The sequence below is a fragment of the Lepidochelys kempii genome, chromosome 4 (genome assembly GCF_965140265.1).
Source record: "Lepidochelys kempii isolate rLepKem1 chromosome 4, rLepKem1.hap2, whole genome shotgun sequence".
NCBI classification, from domain to species: Eukaryota; Metazoa; Chordata; order Testudines; family Cheloniidae; genus Lepidochelys; species Lepidochelys kempii.
The window spans coordinates 103226166-103243226 of record NC_133259.1 but is presented as its reverse complement, the minus strand read 5'-3'; positions in this window follow the sequence as shown (position 1 = coordinate 103243226).

Genomic DNA, 17061 nt, shown 5'->3' with positions numbered 1-17061 from the left:
CTTCCCTTATCTCACTAATGATCCCTACCAAAAGCTCTTTCTTGCAGTCACAATATTGCTCTAAAATCTTTACTTTTATGGCACAACTCTTAACTCCTTATTGCATGGTGCTAGTTATTCCAAGCATGATTCTTAACCTAAAAGTTACAGGATGTTACCAAATTTTCTATGAGAGAGGGACCTTGCTAAAGGAGCTTAGTCTGAAAAAGGAAGAGACAGTTTGCTCATGTCTGTGCCTTAGTTTGCCTACTCTGCAACAACTATTCAACAATTACTACGTGATTAGGGTCACGTGTTCCCCATGTTCTCCACCAATTTGTTACCAGATTTGCCCATTACTTTGCGGTACGCTCATTTATTAGGGTTACTCTTCTGGGGGAGAGGGGTTTCTGTAATTCTATCCATGTATTGCTTGTGTCCCTTGTGTTTTCATATATAGCTCTACTACACCCTTCTGCAAGTTCCCTCCCAATGGAGCTATCCTGCAGGATCTAGGTTTCCCAGGACTGGGCTCCTCCAACCCCAGAATCAGACGAACACAGGCACACATATTAACAGAGCATGTCTGAGCAGATCGGGTCAATCAGCACTCCCAAGCTAACCCCTTATATGTCTCTGGACTCAGCAGGCTGGGTCGAGCAGCACTTCCAAGCTGTCACCCTCCTATGCCACAGGTTCAGCACATCCCTATCCCCACTTTCACGTTACAATTGTTCTGGTAGTAACCCACTTGATGAGCAAACCCCACAGGATTTTTGGGCTCTACAGGGATCCTTAGTTTAGGTAAGAGAAGAGTTGCTGAAGAGCAAAGGGGGAAGCCAAAAACACAAAAGAGAGAGAAAAGGAGAGGGGGAGGGAAGCAACCAGCTTAACCATACAAGTTACTTATTACTACATAATAACCATACAAGGAGAGCCAAACAAACAAAACAGTTACAATATTAAATCTAGCTTAAAGTTGATTACAAAAGTCAGGTTTAGAAAACTATACCTGATCACACAAGTCAGGGTTAGAAAGCTATATCTAGAGTAGAAAAAAAAAAAAAAAACCAGAGAGAGAGAGAGAGAGTTGGGTTCTCACCATTCTGTGAAGCTTGAACTGGTCGGGGCTCCCAGGTGGTGGTGGTAGCTGAGGGTCTGGAGTACTGGAGACAGGCAGAGCCCCGACACGATCAGTCAGGAGAAGATGATGTCCCAATGGAACGGATGCAGATTTTGGATTCAGCAATCAGAGCACTTACTTGAGCATGAGTAGGGGTTTTTGTAGGGAAACAACAGTGGTTCCAGGGAGAACACTAGATTTGTTTATGGGTAAACTGATGGCTCAAGGGAATATACCAAAGTTGTTTTGTTCAGGCTAGACAATAGGAACTGATCATTTCTGGGTATGAGCAGTGTTCCTTTGAGGGAGCCCACAATGCAATTAGGCAGCTTCAGTGTTTTGGATTCCAATAAAGGATTTATTACTAGAATTGGTCTGATAACTACTGAGTTGGATGTGTGCAGGCATGGTTCACTAGCATCTGGAGCAGAGATCCCCCATCATGCAGTGCTCCCCTGCTTTTCTGGTCCCAAAATTCAGTGTGGTTCTTGCCTTGGAATATCTGTTCTCCATTCTGTATGCTAATGGAGATGCCTCCCTGTCCCATCTTCAATGCAAATGAGGTGAGGGGAGTTGCCTTAATCCTGTCTCCTTTTTCTGGAGGGGTTTGGGTGTGTCCCCCACTGTCTTTTCATTGTTTTTTGTAAGTCTTTCTTCTGATTGGTTTTGGTTCAAGCAGAGACGGGGGGCAAGGGTGCCCTTTGTGAGTCAGACAGGCTGGATACTGCGCCCTTGTTCAAGAATACAGAGCTGACAGGTAACACAACTCACCCTAGCCAGCAAACAGCTATTCAGTGGTCACCTGGCCAACTTCAGACCAGTGACATACAAGTAAAAAGCTCTGTGTCCCATTTCCAGTCCCCTGAGCCATCCAGTGCCTGTATGCTTTTTCACCTTTTCATTTCCTAGGTAATAAATGCTTCTATTGCTTACATTTAGTAGAGGGATTATCATTTAAATTCTCTGGGTAATTTGTCATACACTAGCTTTCTCATTATTATTTACATGCATGCCTGTCATGTCAAGCCTCAGCTCTAGATTCAAGATTTACTGTCACTGCTGACCTGGGAGCACTGATTTTATAGTCTGTGAGGTTGAGCTCTGATAGCCCCCAAAGATATAAGAGAAATGTATGGGTGACTTCCCATTGCCTTATCCCACATGACATGCTTTGTTGCATTTATTTTTATCACGTCTTTATCCTGGCCTCAGGTGGAGCTTGAATTTTAAATGCTAATGAGATATTTAGTTACATAACTGAGAATAGCTCAAGAAGTAGAGGAAAACAAATCCAAAGCAAGATACAAAAGCTACCCCTACTCAAGAGGCAGCAGGCCCTTCTGGACGGAGCACTGGGGAAGAGAAAGGAAAGCTGACACTGACCTTCTGTGTGACTGTAAGCAAATCATTTCACTTCTCTTTACTTCTCTGAACCGCCCCCTTCCCCTTTGTTGTCATGTGAATTTAGACATTCTTCAGGGCAGGAATTGATTCTTACTTATGTCATGTGTGTAGTATAATGGAACCCCAATCTCTGATGGAGCCTGTCATAAATATAAAGGGAAGGGTAAACCCCTTTGAAATCCCTCCTGGCCAGGGGAAAGCTCCTCTCACCTGTAAAGGGTTAAGAAGCTAAAGGTAACCTCGCTGGCACCTGACCAAAATGACCAATGAGGAGACAAGATACTTTCAAAAGCTGGGAGGAGGGAGAGAAACAAAGGGTTTGTGGGTCTGTCTGTAGTCGTCTTGGCCAGGGACAGAACAGGAATGGAGCCTTAGAACTTTTAGTAAGTAATCTAGCTAGGTATGTGTTAGATTATGATTTCTTTAAATGGCTGAGAAAAGAATTGTGCTGAATAGAATAACTATTTCTGTCTGTGTATCTTTTTTGTAACTTAAGGTTTTGCCTAGAGGGGTTCTCTATGTTTTTGAATCTAATTACCCTGTAAGATATCTACCATCCTGATTTTACAGGGGGGATTTCTTTATTTCTATTTACTTCTATTTTTTATTAAAAGTCTTCTTGTAAAACACTGAATGCTTTTTCATTGTTCTCAGATCCAAGGGTTTGGGTCTGTGGTCACCTATGCAAATTGGTGAGGCTTTTTATCCAACATTTCCCAGGAAAGGGGGAGTGCAAGTGTTGGGAGGATTGTTCATTGTTCTTAAGATCCAAGGGTCTGGGTCTGTAGTCACCTAGGCGAATTGGTGAGGCTTTTTACCAAACCTTGTCCAGGAAGTAGGGTGCAAGGTTTTGGGAAGTATTTTGGGGGGAAGGACGCGTCCAAACAGCTCTTCCCCAGTAACCAGTATTAGTTTGGTGGTGGTAGCGGCCATTCCAAGGATAACGGGGGTAATATTTTGTACCTTGGGGAAGTTTTGACCTAAGCTGGTAAAGATAAGCTTAGGAGGTTTTTCATGCAGGTCCCCACATCTGTACCCTAGAGTTCAGAGTGGGGGAGGAACCTTGACATGGTGGCGCAGCGGTGGGATTAACCTGAAATCATTTTGAGATCCAGTTGAGATTTTTTGAACTAGAAATACAGATTTTAAAAAGGAATTTTTAGGAAGTCCAGAAGGCAGCTTTGAAACTGAAAGCAGCTTGGTTTCTCTCTGCTTTGTGGCCAAGCAGAGACAAAAGGGGATTATCTTGTGAATTGCAGGTTTCATTTGCCTGGAGGCAGGGTACTTAACTCCTGCAGGGAAATTCACAGTCTTCCAACCCAGAGGTTTGTTTTTTTTTTCTTTTCTTCCTAAAAGTAAATAGGGGGTGTGTGCTCTACCCATTTGCCTGGAGACAAAAGTGGCAGGGTTTTTTTTAGGATTTTGATTTTTTTTTTTTGTTTTACAAGGAGCACAGGTTTGAAAAGAAATTTTTTTTTTTTTCTTCGTTGGGCTGGGTAAGCAGGTTCCCAAGTAGTTCGAGGTTTTTTGCTTTAATTTGGGCCCAGAGCAGAGACAAGGGAATTGTCTTTTTCTGTAGGCTGACAATCACTATCAGAGAATAGGTATTCTATTCCAGCACAGCAAAAAATTACAGCCAAGTTTTGTTTGTTTATTTCTAAACCTCGGGTGTAAAGTTAGTTAAAAACAGAGAGGTTAGAATGGCCAAATCCTCGGCTCGACTACAGCTGGAATTAGCCAAATTTCAGGCTGAGGAAAAACAAAGGGAACATGAAAGACAGATAGAACTCATGCGGCTGGAGAAGGAGGTACAGGAGGCTGCCCACAAGAGGGAAATGGAGGCGAGGAAGCATGTGGAGGAGATGGAGAGAATAAAGGCCCAGCAGAACATACCAACAAACCCTAACAATCCTTCTCCAGGTACCACTTCCCATCCCAGAAAGTTCCCCACCTACAAGGCAGGTGATGATACTGAGGCCTTCTTAGAAAACTTCGAAAGGGCCTGCCTTGGGTACAGCATCTCTACTGACCAATACATGGTAGAGCTGAGGCCGCAGCTCAGTGGACCCTTAGCTGAGGTGGCAGCTGAAATGCCTAAAGAACACATGAACAAGTATGAACTGTTTAAATCCAAGGCGAGAGTCAGAATGGGGATAACACCCGAGCAGTCTCGTCGGAGGTTCCGAGCCCTAAGGTGGAAACCAGACATGTCATTTACCCGACATGCCTACCACATTGTGAAACATTGGGATGCCTGGATATCAGGAGCAAGTGTTGAATCTCCAGTAAATTTGCCCTTCCTAATGCAAATGGAACAATTCTTAGAGGGTGTTCCTGAGGAAATAGAAAGATACATCCTAGATGGGAAACCCAAAACTGTAATCGAGGCAGGAGAGATTGGAGCCAGATGGGTGGAGGTGGCAGAGAAGAAGAAAACTGGTCGCAGTTGGAGCGGAGACCAGAAGGGACCACCCCAGACCACACCCTATTACCGGGGGCCGCCCAAAGCCCCACCTACCTCCCAAAGAACCCTCCAGACCCCTTATCGTCCCACCACCCCATTCTCCAGCAACCCTCCTCGTCCCAGTGACCCGTCAGCTGGACGATGTTTTAAGTGTAACGAGCTGGGGCATGTAAAGGCCAACTGCCCCAAGAACCCCAACAGATTACAGTTCATTGCACCGGAATCACACCAGAGGTCCACAGGCCCAGATACCTCCCAGATACCCTTGGAGCGGAGGGAAACTGTGAGTGTGGGCGGGAAGAAGGTCACCGCGTGGAGGGACACCGGAGCACAAGTGTCAGCTATCCATGCTTCCTTAGTGGACCCCAATTTAATCAACCCAGAGATCCAAGTGACGATTCAACCCTTCAAGTCCAACTCTTTCAATTTGCCTACAGCCAAGTTGCCTGTCCAGTACAAGGGCTGGTCAGGAATGTGGACTTTTGCAGTCTATGATGATTATCCCATCCCCATGCTGTTGGGGGAAGACTTGGCCAATCATGTGAAGCAGGCCAAGAGGGTGGGAATGGTCACCCGCAACCAGGCTAAACAAGCCGTGAGGCCTAGCTCTGTTCCGGAAACTTCTATCAGGACCCAGTCAGAGGTGATGGACCTGGACCCCAGGCCAATGTCTGCAACAGCAGTAGTGGATCCAGTCCCAGAGACCCAGACGGAACCAGTCCCAGAACCGGAACCAGCCGAACAACCAACACCAGACCCCCTGTCAGCACTGAATCCAGTACTTGCAACCTCAACACCAGAGGGCCCCACCGAACCTGAACTGGCAGCAGCCGATAACCCTACACAAGAGGCTCAGCCGGAGCCTGAATCCCAACATAGTGCACCAGCGGAGAGCGGTTCACAGTCAACAGAAACAGCTCCATCCCCTATATCGCTTCCAGAGGGACCAAGCCTAGGTCCACAATCCCATGAGGAACTGATGTCTCCAGCATCAAGGGAACAGTTCCAGACCGAACAGGAAGCAGATGAAAGCCTCCAGAGAGCTTGGACGGCGGCACGGAGCAACCCACCGCCTCTCAGCTCTTCTAATCGATCCAGGTTTGTTGTAGAAAGAGGACTTTTATACAAGGAAACTCTTTCTGGGGGACACCAGGAAGACTGGCATCCTCAGAGACAGTTGGTAGTTCCAACTAAATACCGGGCCAAGCTCTTGAGCTTAGCCCATGATCACCCTAGTGGCCATGCTGGGGTGAACAGGACCAAAGACCGTTTGGGGGGGTCATTCCACTGGGAGGGAATGGGCAAGGATGTTTCTACCTATGTCCAGTCTTGTGAGGTGTGCCAAAGAGTGGGAAAACCCCAAGACCAGGTCAAAGCTCCTCTCCAGCCACTCCCCATCATTGAAGTTCCATTTCAGCGAGTAGCTGTGGATATTCTGGGTCCTTTTCCGAAAAAGACACCCAGAGGAAAGCAGTACATACTGACTTTCATGGATTTTGCCACCCGATGGCCGGAAGCAGTAGCTGTAAGCAACACCAGGGCTAAAAGTGTGTGCCAGGCACTAGCAGACATTTTTGCCAGGGTAGGTTGGCCCTCCGACATCCTCACAGATGCAGGGACTAATTTCCTGGCAGGAACTATGAAAAACCTTTGGGAAGCTCATGGGGTAAATCACTTGGTTGCCACTCCTTACCATCATCAAACAAATGGCATGGTGGAGAAGTTTAATGGAACTTTGGGGGCCATGATACGTAAATTCGTAAATGAGCACTCCAATGATTGGGACCTAGTATTGCAACAGTTGCTCTTTGCCTACAGATCTGTACCACATCCCAGTTTAGGGTTTTCCCCATTTGAACTTGTATATGGCCGTGAGGTTAAGGGGCCATTGCAGTTGGTGAAGCAGCAATGGGAGGGATTTACACCTTCTCCAGGAACTAACATTCTGGACTTTGTAACCAACCTACAAAACACCCTCCGAACCTCTTTAGCCCTTGCTAGAGAAAACTTACAGGATGCTCAAAAAGAGCAAAAAGCCTGGTATGATAAAAATGCCAGAGAGCGTTCCTTCAAAGTAGGAGACCAGGTCATGGTCTTAAAGGCGCTCCAGGCCCATAAAATGGAAGCATCGTGGGAAGGGCCATTCGTGGTCCAGGAGCGCCTGGGAGCTGTTAATTATCTCATAGCATTCCCCACCTCCAACCGAAAGCCTAAGGTGTACCATATTAATTCTCTAAAGCCCTTTTATTCCAGAGAATTAAAGGTTTGTCAGTTTACAGCCCAGGGAGGAGACGACGCTGAGTGGCCTGAAGGTGTTTACTACGAAGGGAAATGTGCTGGTGGTGTGGAAGAGGTGAACCTCTCCATGACCCTTGGGCGTATGCAGCGACAGCAGATCCAGGAGCTGTGCACTAGCTACGCGCCAACGTTCTCAGCCACCCCAGGACTGACTGAACGGGCATACCACTCCATTGACACAGGTAATGCTCACCCAATTAGGGTCCACCCTTACCGGGTGTCTCCTCAAGCTAAAACTGCTATAGAACGGGAGATCCAGGATATGTTACATATGGGTGTAATCCGCCCCTCTGAAAGTGCATGGGCATCTCCAGTGGTTCTAGTTCCCAAACCAGATGGGGAAATACGTTTTTGCGTGGACTACCGTAAGCTAAATGCTGTAACTCGCCCAGACAACTATCCCATGCCACGCACAGATGAACTATTAGAGAAACTGGGAAGGGCCCAGTTCATCTCTACCTTGGACTTAACCAAGGGGTACTGGCAGGTACCGCTAGATGAATCTGCCAAGGAAAGGTCAGCCTTCATCACACATCTCGGGCTGTATGAATTTAATGTACTCCCTTTCGGGCTGCGAAATGCACCCGCCACTTTCCAAAGACTTGTAGATGGTCTCCTAGCGGGATTAGGAGAATATGCAGTCGCCTACCTTGACGATGTGGCCATATTTTCGGATTCCTGGGCAGACCACCTGGAACATCTACAAAAAGTCCTTGAGCGCATAAGGGAGGCAGGACTAACTGTTAAGGCTAAGAAGTGTCAAATAGGCCTAAACAGAGTGACTTACCTTGGACACCAGGTGGGTCAAGGAACTATCAGCCCCCTACAGGCCAAAGTGGATGCTATCCAAAAGTGGCCTGTCCCAAAGTCAAAGAAACAGGTTCAATCCTTCTTAGGCTTGGCCGGTTATTACAGACGATTTGTACCGCACTACAGCCAAATCGCTGCCCCACTGACAGACCTAACCAAAAAGAAACAGCCAAATGCTGTTCAGTGGACCGGAAGGTGTCAGAAGGCCTTTAACAAGCTTAAAGCGACACTCATGTCTGACCCTGTACTAAGGGCCCCAGACTTTGACAAACCGTTCCTAGTAACCACAGATGCATCCGAGCGTGGTGTGGGAGCAGTTTTAATGCAGAAAGGACCTGATCAAGAATTCCACCCTGTAGTGTTTCTCAGCAAAAAACTGTCTGAGAGGGAAAGCAACTGGTCAGTCACTGAAAAAGAATGTTATGCCATTGTCTACGCTCTGGAAAAGCTACGCCCATATGTTTGGGGACGGCGTTTCCACCTGCAAACCGACCATGCTGCACTAAAGTGGCTTCACACCGTCAAAGAAACTAACAGAAAACTTCTTCGGTGGAGTTTAGCTCTCCAAGATTTTGATTTCGACATCCAACACATCTCAGGAGCTTCTAACAAAGTGGCTGATGCACTCTCCCGTGAAAGTTTCCCAGAATCAACTGGTTAAAATCGTCCTTGAGATGTGGAAAATATTGTTAGTCTTTATGTACTTGGTAGTATATTTAGAGATGCATGTGTCTTATTAACTCTGTTTTCCTAGAGCTCCAGGAAGAAATCCCAGCCAGTGTTTCACCCTAGCTGAGATTTGGGGGGCGTGTCATAAATATAAAGGGAAGGGTAAACCCCTTTGAAATCCCTCCTGGCCAGGGGAAAGCTCCTCTCACCTGTAAAGGGTTAAGAAGCTAAAGGTAACCTCGCTGGCACCTGACCAAAATGACCAATGAGGAGACAAGATACTTTCAAAAGCTGGGAGGAGGGAGAGAAACAAAGGGTTTGTGGGTCTGTCTGTAGTCGTCTTGGCCAGGGACAGAACAGGAATGGAGCCTTAGAACTTTTAGTAAGTAATCTAGCTAGGTATGTGTTAGATTATGATTTCTTTAAATGGCTGAGAAAAGAATTGTGCTGAATAGAATAACTATTTCTGTCTGTGTATCTTTTTTGTAACTTAAGGTTTTGCCTAGAGGGGTTCTCTATGTTTTTGAATCTAATTACCCTGTAAGATATCTACCATCCTGATTTTACAGGGGGGATTTCTTTATTTCTATTTACTTCTATTTTTTATTAAAAGTCTTCTTGTAAAACACTGAATGCTTTTTCATTGTTCTCAGATCCAAGGGTTTGGGTCTGTGGTCACCTATGCAAATTGGTGAGGCTTTTTATCCAACATTTCCCAGGAAAGGGGGAGTGCAAGTGTTGGGAGGATTGTTCATTGTTCTTAAGATCCAAGGGTCTGGGTCTGTAGTCACCTAGGCGAATTGGTGAGGCTTTTTACCAAACCTTGTCCAGGAAGTAGGGTGCAAGGTTTTGGGAAGTATTTTGGGGGGAAGGACGCGTCCAAACAGCTCTTCCCCAGTAACCAGTATTAGTTTGGTGGTGGTAGCGGCCATTCCAAGGATAACGGGGGTAATATTTTGTACCTTGGGGAAGTTTTGACCTAAGCTGGTAAAGATAAGCTTAGGAGGTTTTTCATGCAGGTCCCCACATCTGTACCCTAGAGTTCAGAGTGGGGGAGGAACCTTGACAGAGCCTCTAACACTACTGGGGTACAAATAAAATAATAATTTACTGCACACCTATGCTACACCCTGTTTCCATGCCTTAGACATATTTTTCCAAATTAAGTTACTGATGATTATAAGTTAGAATAAGGCTACCTCTAATAGTACCTGCCACTGGAGGCAGTGTGTAGTATACGTGTAGCTACATGCTGCAGTAAAAACCCATCTGTGCCCCTATTGTGGCGTGTAGCTACACATGTCAGTAAAAGGCTTAGAGGGGAAACAGCAAGATGAATTCAGCAGGTCCCTGCTCCCAGGGCTTTTCACTGCACTGAGAAAAAAACCTTGCAGGGGGGAGGCTCAGCCTTTCCCTGCTGTCTTCCTCTTGCCAGAGCCTTTACCTGTGCCAGGGGAATGGCTCCAGCAGTGGGAAGCTGGCAGAGCCTTTCCCAACTGCCGGAGTCTTCTTTACTTTAAGGCCAGAGTCACCATCAGGATCATCTAATCTGCCCTCCTGCACATCACAGGCCACAGAATCTCATCCAGCCACTCCTGCAGTCTTTTCCCACTGCTGGGGTCTTTCATTGCAGCAGGGAAGGGCTCTAGAGGCTGAAGTCTCATTGTTAAGGAGTAGAAATATGGCAGATCCTCCCACCTCCTCATTATTGTGTTACTGCTTTGCCAGAATGTCATTTTGGTGCCTGGAAATGGGTAGCATTAGGACTATGATGTCAGGTAAATCAGCCAAACATCAGTCTCTTCCTTTTTGCTCATGCCACATCTCTCACTTCTTCTCACTTACCCAGCAGGCTTTTGACATCAGACATAATGTATCCATTCTCACTCCTTCTTAATACCCTTGCTGATTGATCTTTATCTATTGAATAGAAATTCAAATGAAGAGGTATTTATCATTTATTGCCATAAAGATGTTTAGGTTAGGACAGTGGTTTTCAACCTTTTTTTCATTTGTGAATAGCTAAAAAATATCAAATGGAAGTGTGGACTCCATTTGAAATCTAAGACCTACTGGGACCACAGGTTGAAAACCACTGGGCTAAGATTTTCAAAAATAGCCAGTGAAAAACGTAGACTACTAAATCCATATTTACTCACTGTAGTGGGGTGGCTGCCCCACTCCAGTAGGCTGGGGTCAAAAGCAGTTCTGGAGAGAACTGCAGCTGGGAAAAGCAGCAAGAGTATCTGAGTGAGTAGCTGACCACCGGTGTGGCGAGCTCAATCAGGGCCCAGCTGGCCCTGATAAGAAGGCTGTGGGCTAGAAGCTGTAAGAATCTTGCTCTAGCCCTGGAGTGGGAAGGACTAGCTGCTTGGGAGCAAGGTACCTGAAGCAGAGCAAAGCAGTACTGGAGAAGGGCAAAGGGAGCTGGGGAGCTCCAGCCTGGTAAACCCCTAGGCTGCAGGCCTTGCTGAAGGTCTACGAAAGGTACTGGAGCTGCAGAGGGGCAGCATGGGGATAGGCAAAGGCAGCAGGTCCTGCCCCCTTGCCAATGATGAGGGTCCATTATAGACTGCAGTCCCCCCCAGGGGAAGGGGGGCAGATGATGACTGGCAGTAGCCACTGAGGCAAGGTGGGCTTAGAGGGTTGGTGGTTCCCCTGGCAGGGGAGACCCAGAGTGTGGGGGTACTGCTGGGGCAGACCCCTGAGGTAAAGGGCACCGGGGTCTGGGAAGGACACCGTGCCAGTGGCAGGTGAGACACCAGCCTGCAGAGGAAACTCAATATACTTGGAAAGAGCTAATTCCTGAGATGACCAGTAGGAGGCGCTGTGCCAGTGAGTCTTGACCTCGCTACACTCCCTCTAACTAGAGTGAATCCGTATCAGAGGGAGTAATCTCTGTAGCAACTTCCATACCATCAACTTTCCTGTGGTTAGCGTGTGAGGGCTGGCCCTGTACCCTTGTGAACACCAGCCTCTATAAAACCTCCTTGAGGTCATAAGCATCTGGCAAAAATTAGAGAAGGCTGACAGGGAGCAAACTCAGGATTTGGGGAGTGAAAAAGTGGTTTAAAGTCTCCTTTGTACCCATCCCATACACCTTCCAACAGTGCTGACTGCTCCTTGGCCACAGCTGAAGATCTAGCCATTGTACTGCTGTTAATCTTTCTGGTGTTAAAATGCCTATTAATTTCTTTGACGTTAAATGTTGCAAATGATAGTATTCTGCATATTCAGAATTACCACATAGTACCAGAAGTTTTACTCAGACAAATTTGTGACTTTCATACAGCTACGATGGGTAAATGGATTGATCTGCTGTTCAAAAAGAAGCTTCAAAAGCCGTATAAAAAGATAAAATATGGTCATTTCATTTGACTTTTCTCAGCAAAGAAACAACCTGCAATATTTGCTCTAAGCAGTATATTACAAGTAGCTGTGAAAACTCAGGAGAAGAATAAAAAGTAATAGATTATCTTGGATCCTACCTTCATTTACTCAATTAAATACTTTTGAAAGGTGTTTCAAAACTTGTAAGGGTGAAATTTTGCCCTCAGCTCTGTAAATACAATTATCATGGACTTCAAGGAGAGTTATTTAAGATCATCTGACTGTGTAGTTTGCCCATAAATAATGCTTGCTGATTGAGATGTATTTTAGCAATTGTTTCTAAAACTATGTGATGCAATTTGCATTTTATTTACTTATGATAATATGAGAAAATAATCCATTTTAAGTTAGTCAATATCATATAATACCAAAATTCTTTGTATTTAGGCTATATACTATACTCCTAGAATGCTTTGTATTCATGCTAAGCTGTATTGTGGAAAGTTGCTAGTAGTTAAGGAAAGAGGTTATATACCGTTTATCTAAGTTGAATCTCTCAGAAACAATACATATGTTCTCTTGAGGCTTAACAAATATGAACTGTGTGTTCGGTATGGCTGGTGCAGTGTGCCAGAGAGGATTGGAACAGATGTCTATACTCTGAAAAATATGTATAAAACCTAAATAAGAAAAAGGTTATAGAATCTTTAGAATTTTCTATCTCTTGTAAAGAAGGGGAATATAAATATGGGCAGAACTGAGCTCATAATGTGGGAAGAGTGAAGATGTAACTGCTTTAAGCCTGTTCGCCAGATCAGATAATACATTACCGGTTTGTATTGTGCTGATCTATCTTTGATTAGTAGAATGAGCCTCGTTATCTGATATCTTATCAATAAAGGAACTAAATCCTCAATAAAGTATTGACTTTTATATTTAATGTACCATACTGAACTTTTGCATTTGAGTATGCTTCATCGTGGAGAAAGATAAAAGAAATTGCTCCCACTAACGTTTTGTTACCTCCTTCTCCCAACTTCTTGTTACCCCCTTTGTCTGTTTCATCCATATGTTGTGTCAAGTCATAAACCTAGTTTGTAAGCACTCCAGTAAAGTGACTGCCTTTTCTTGTTTGTTTGTATAGTGCAGTTAGGCTTTGATTCTTGAGTGGGATCCCTAAGATCTATTGCAACATATAGTTCAAAGCCAGAAGATCATTTCGTCTAACCTCCTGTATAACACATGCCACTGGACACCCCTGCACCGAGCCCAGCAACCAGAGTCATGACAGACCAAGGTATGACAGCCCTCAGAAGACTAAGCTTTTATGTGCCACAGTCAAACAACAAGAGAAACCAACGTGCAATTGTAGGATTCATACAAGGTTTATGCGCTTGGCAACATTCAGGGCACACCCGGAGTGTTGTGCTGGACCTGTGCACACACAGCTCCTTTCAAGGGCATCAACCTTGGAATCTCGCCCAGATGACATGAACCATGGGAAGCCTCCCAGGACTGGGCTCAAGGCCCGAGAGCAAGGAATGTGGTAGATAGAAACTGGTAAATAAGAATGTTAAACAAAGCCAGTGTATTCCTTTTATCTGTTGGAGAATGTAATGCGCAGGGGGAGAGAAAGAATAAAGGGAAAAGGTGGAAAGCTGACAGAGAGAAGCCTGTAGCAGACCAGCCTTTTGCTTGCTAAAAGCTGTGTTCTGTCTTGTCATTGAACCGCCATATGCAACAATCCCCAAATCCCAGGCAAAGGCAATAGAAATAACAATCAGGCTTGGCCAAATTAATTTTCTTTTATAGTATACAATTATGAGATTTAATACCAATGTTTATTTTTAAGCATTTTTTTCATTTTTATCTATTTAAATGTTCAGTCATGGGAAATTATGAGGCACTGGGTCAGACAATAATTATTTAATGATAGTAGGCCCTGAGATTCAAAGAGTTAAAGCTTTATAATGATTAAAACACAAATTGTCAACATCGTATATCAAAATATCCAAAATAAATATCAAACGTCAGTTTTCAAGTAGCATTTTCTTCATGTACCTATCTGTAAAATTTTATTATAAATAGAATATGTTTTGTTGGTTTGTGTGTGTACAATGTAATCAATATTTTCTGTCATTTGCCAATAAATCTAATAATTAATAATAAAGAACATCTGAATATTATATTATATTATATTATTATTATTTATTATTTATTATTAGACTTGGAAGGATTACTAATTCAGAGTAAAGTTGGGGTAGAAGCTCTGCAATTTCCCAGGCCCACTATTTGCTCAGAGCCCAGTTCCCCCAAACATTCAAAGAGGCCTTTTGCAGGAGATGGAGAATATGCTGCAGAGTTGGCCCAACACACACTGGGTTCAGTTGTTTGTAGAAGTGGTGGGGGAACATTTGGCCAAAGCTGTTTACTTGCATGTGATATAATCCTCAGAAAAAAGCATCAATATTGTACTGTGGTTGTGGTGCATTCTATTTATTACTCTGCATAATTCTGTAAGCAACATGCATTGTGTGTGGCGGGGGTGGTGGTATTTGGGTTTTTTGTGTGTGTGTGTGTGTCCCCTCAGAAAAACAGACAAGGAAGGAAAGCTTTTTGTTGCCTAGGAAAAATAAAAACTAGGTCTTTGAGATTTTTTTTTTTATATATATTATCAACTCTCAGTGTGTTCAGTATTTTTTCTTTCTATATTTTTCAGGTTAGATCTGGCTGCACAAGACTGGGTTTGTATTGCCTCATAAATCAGCTCTCATATAGATGAACCACCATGAAAATTCTTCAGGACTTAATATATTATTACCACATAATTTACACATTCTACAGACTGCAAATCAGAGAACTGTAAGATAATTTCACTTTGTGCTACATCTGTTTTAGGGTGACAAAGGGGGGTGGGGAGAGAGATATTCAAGGATGACTATAATGAATTATTCCACTGCTTCATTTAAAAAAAATGATTGTTAACAAATAGTATACTGTATAAACTAGAGAGAGAACATTAAAAATATGTGGCTCCTATAGTAATCAGGCTGAACCAGGATGCACTTGCATTGTTAATTATGGGCTTTAAGAAATATTGCTGACTTGTGTGATCAATATTAAGACCATACTTTTAGGATCATATGTCAATATATACTTATTGTCATCTTGTGAGAGCCAAACAAGTTACACTGGCAAGTGTATGCTACCGCATGCCAAATCTGCACAGGCAATCTCTGCAAGCTAGTCATTATTGCACGCAGTTTGGTACAAATATGTGGAGACATCTAATTGTGATAAATAATTGCAGACATAAATTAGGGACACATTGTGCACATATAATTGTGTGTTTAAACTGTTTGAAATATCAGGTCTTTATTTAGTTTTATGGCACCTGTCATCTTAATAAATAGAATAAGATGAACATCAAATTCTTCATTGTACTATGCAATATTTCAGAACTAAGAAAACAAACTGATAGAAATTAGATTAAAAAAACCTCACCCAGTTATCTTACATAAAAGTTAACAAGTTAAAAATATCTCTCTCTAGCTCTCTCATATGAAAAGGAAAATTTGGTATGACATACTAAACTAGTTCATTTGTATACAGGAGTCAAAATAATGCACCTGCCTTATGGAGACTTTATTAAACAAGGGCTATAATCATCTAGCTCTTTATTTATTACAAAGCAAGCAGACAAAAATATAGTGATTGAGAGTTTCCAGTCCATGTACCCAGTCATACATTTGTTTGAATGTCTCAATGTCTACCAGTTGTAATTGCAGTTGGCATGAGATGGAAATGCAGAGTCATAAGACTTGCTGATTTTTAGCATTATGGAGCTGAGAAAGTCATGTCTCCTGCTGGTGAAAGAATTTGAATTGTTGATGGTATGAGGACATTTTACAAGACTTTCCTCTTGCAGAGTCAGTTTGTTTTGACATATTTGTAAATCTAGTTTTAATAGCTCCTAGTAATATTTTTTTCTTGAGAGAGTTCCAAGAATAGAGGTTTGAGGGAGCTAAAAAATTTAAAGTGCACTTAAGGGACCTGTTAAGGTGACCTATATGGCTGGAAATGATTGACTGGTTTCTCACAGCCTTGTCAAGATGAAGAATAGGCTTTTTCAAAGCATTTTTTGAATTTTATTTTCAATATTTTTTTCCATTTAAGGTAAATCAGATCTATATTTCTACAAAAACAAAGGCAAAGAGGAGAAGGTTAGGCTTGTCTTAAAGACAGTAGAGTAGAGGGTGGTTACATTAGATTGATACCAGTGGGGTAACTCTCGGTGCATAAGCCAAGGGAAAGGAAATGCCATGGCTAGTGTTTATTCAAGTTAGGGAGATGGGGACAGAGCTCTATTAGCATCCCCACCACATTCTCCTTTGTTTCAACTCTTGGGAATGAGGCTTAGAAGATTGGGCTAGAGATTCTGCCTGTGCCACATGTCTCCTATGTGAGTCTGGGCAAGTGACTTAATCTTGGGCCTCAGTTCCCCATCTGTAAAAGAGTGGGTTAGTAGCATTCTTCTGCCTCACAAAATTATTGTGAGGATCCATTAATTGACCTTTGTGAGGCACTCCAGTACTGCAGTGATATCACCAGAGATTCCACATGCAAAGGTCCAGGAACAAGTGGGGGTGTCTCCTTTTTCTCTTTAGAAAATATGGTCACCCTGCAGCTGCAAGCAGAGGGGGGACCCCACAGCTTCCAGTCACCATGATGGCAGGGGAAATCATGGAGCCACAGCAGCAAAGTCACAGACAGAATGTGGCTTCCTTGAATTTTTGTTTATTGCCCGTGACCTCTCTGTGACTTCTACTAAAAAGAACCATGACAAAATCTTAGCCTTAGTTATTATACAGTTTTTACGTCTATCTGAGATCCATATAAAAGACAAGAAAGAGAGTGAATTAGCAAACAGACCTAGGAAAAAAGCCAGAAAAATGGAGCGAGGATAAGTCAGGAAAAATTGTAG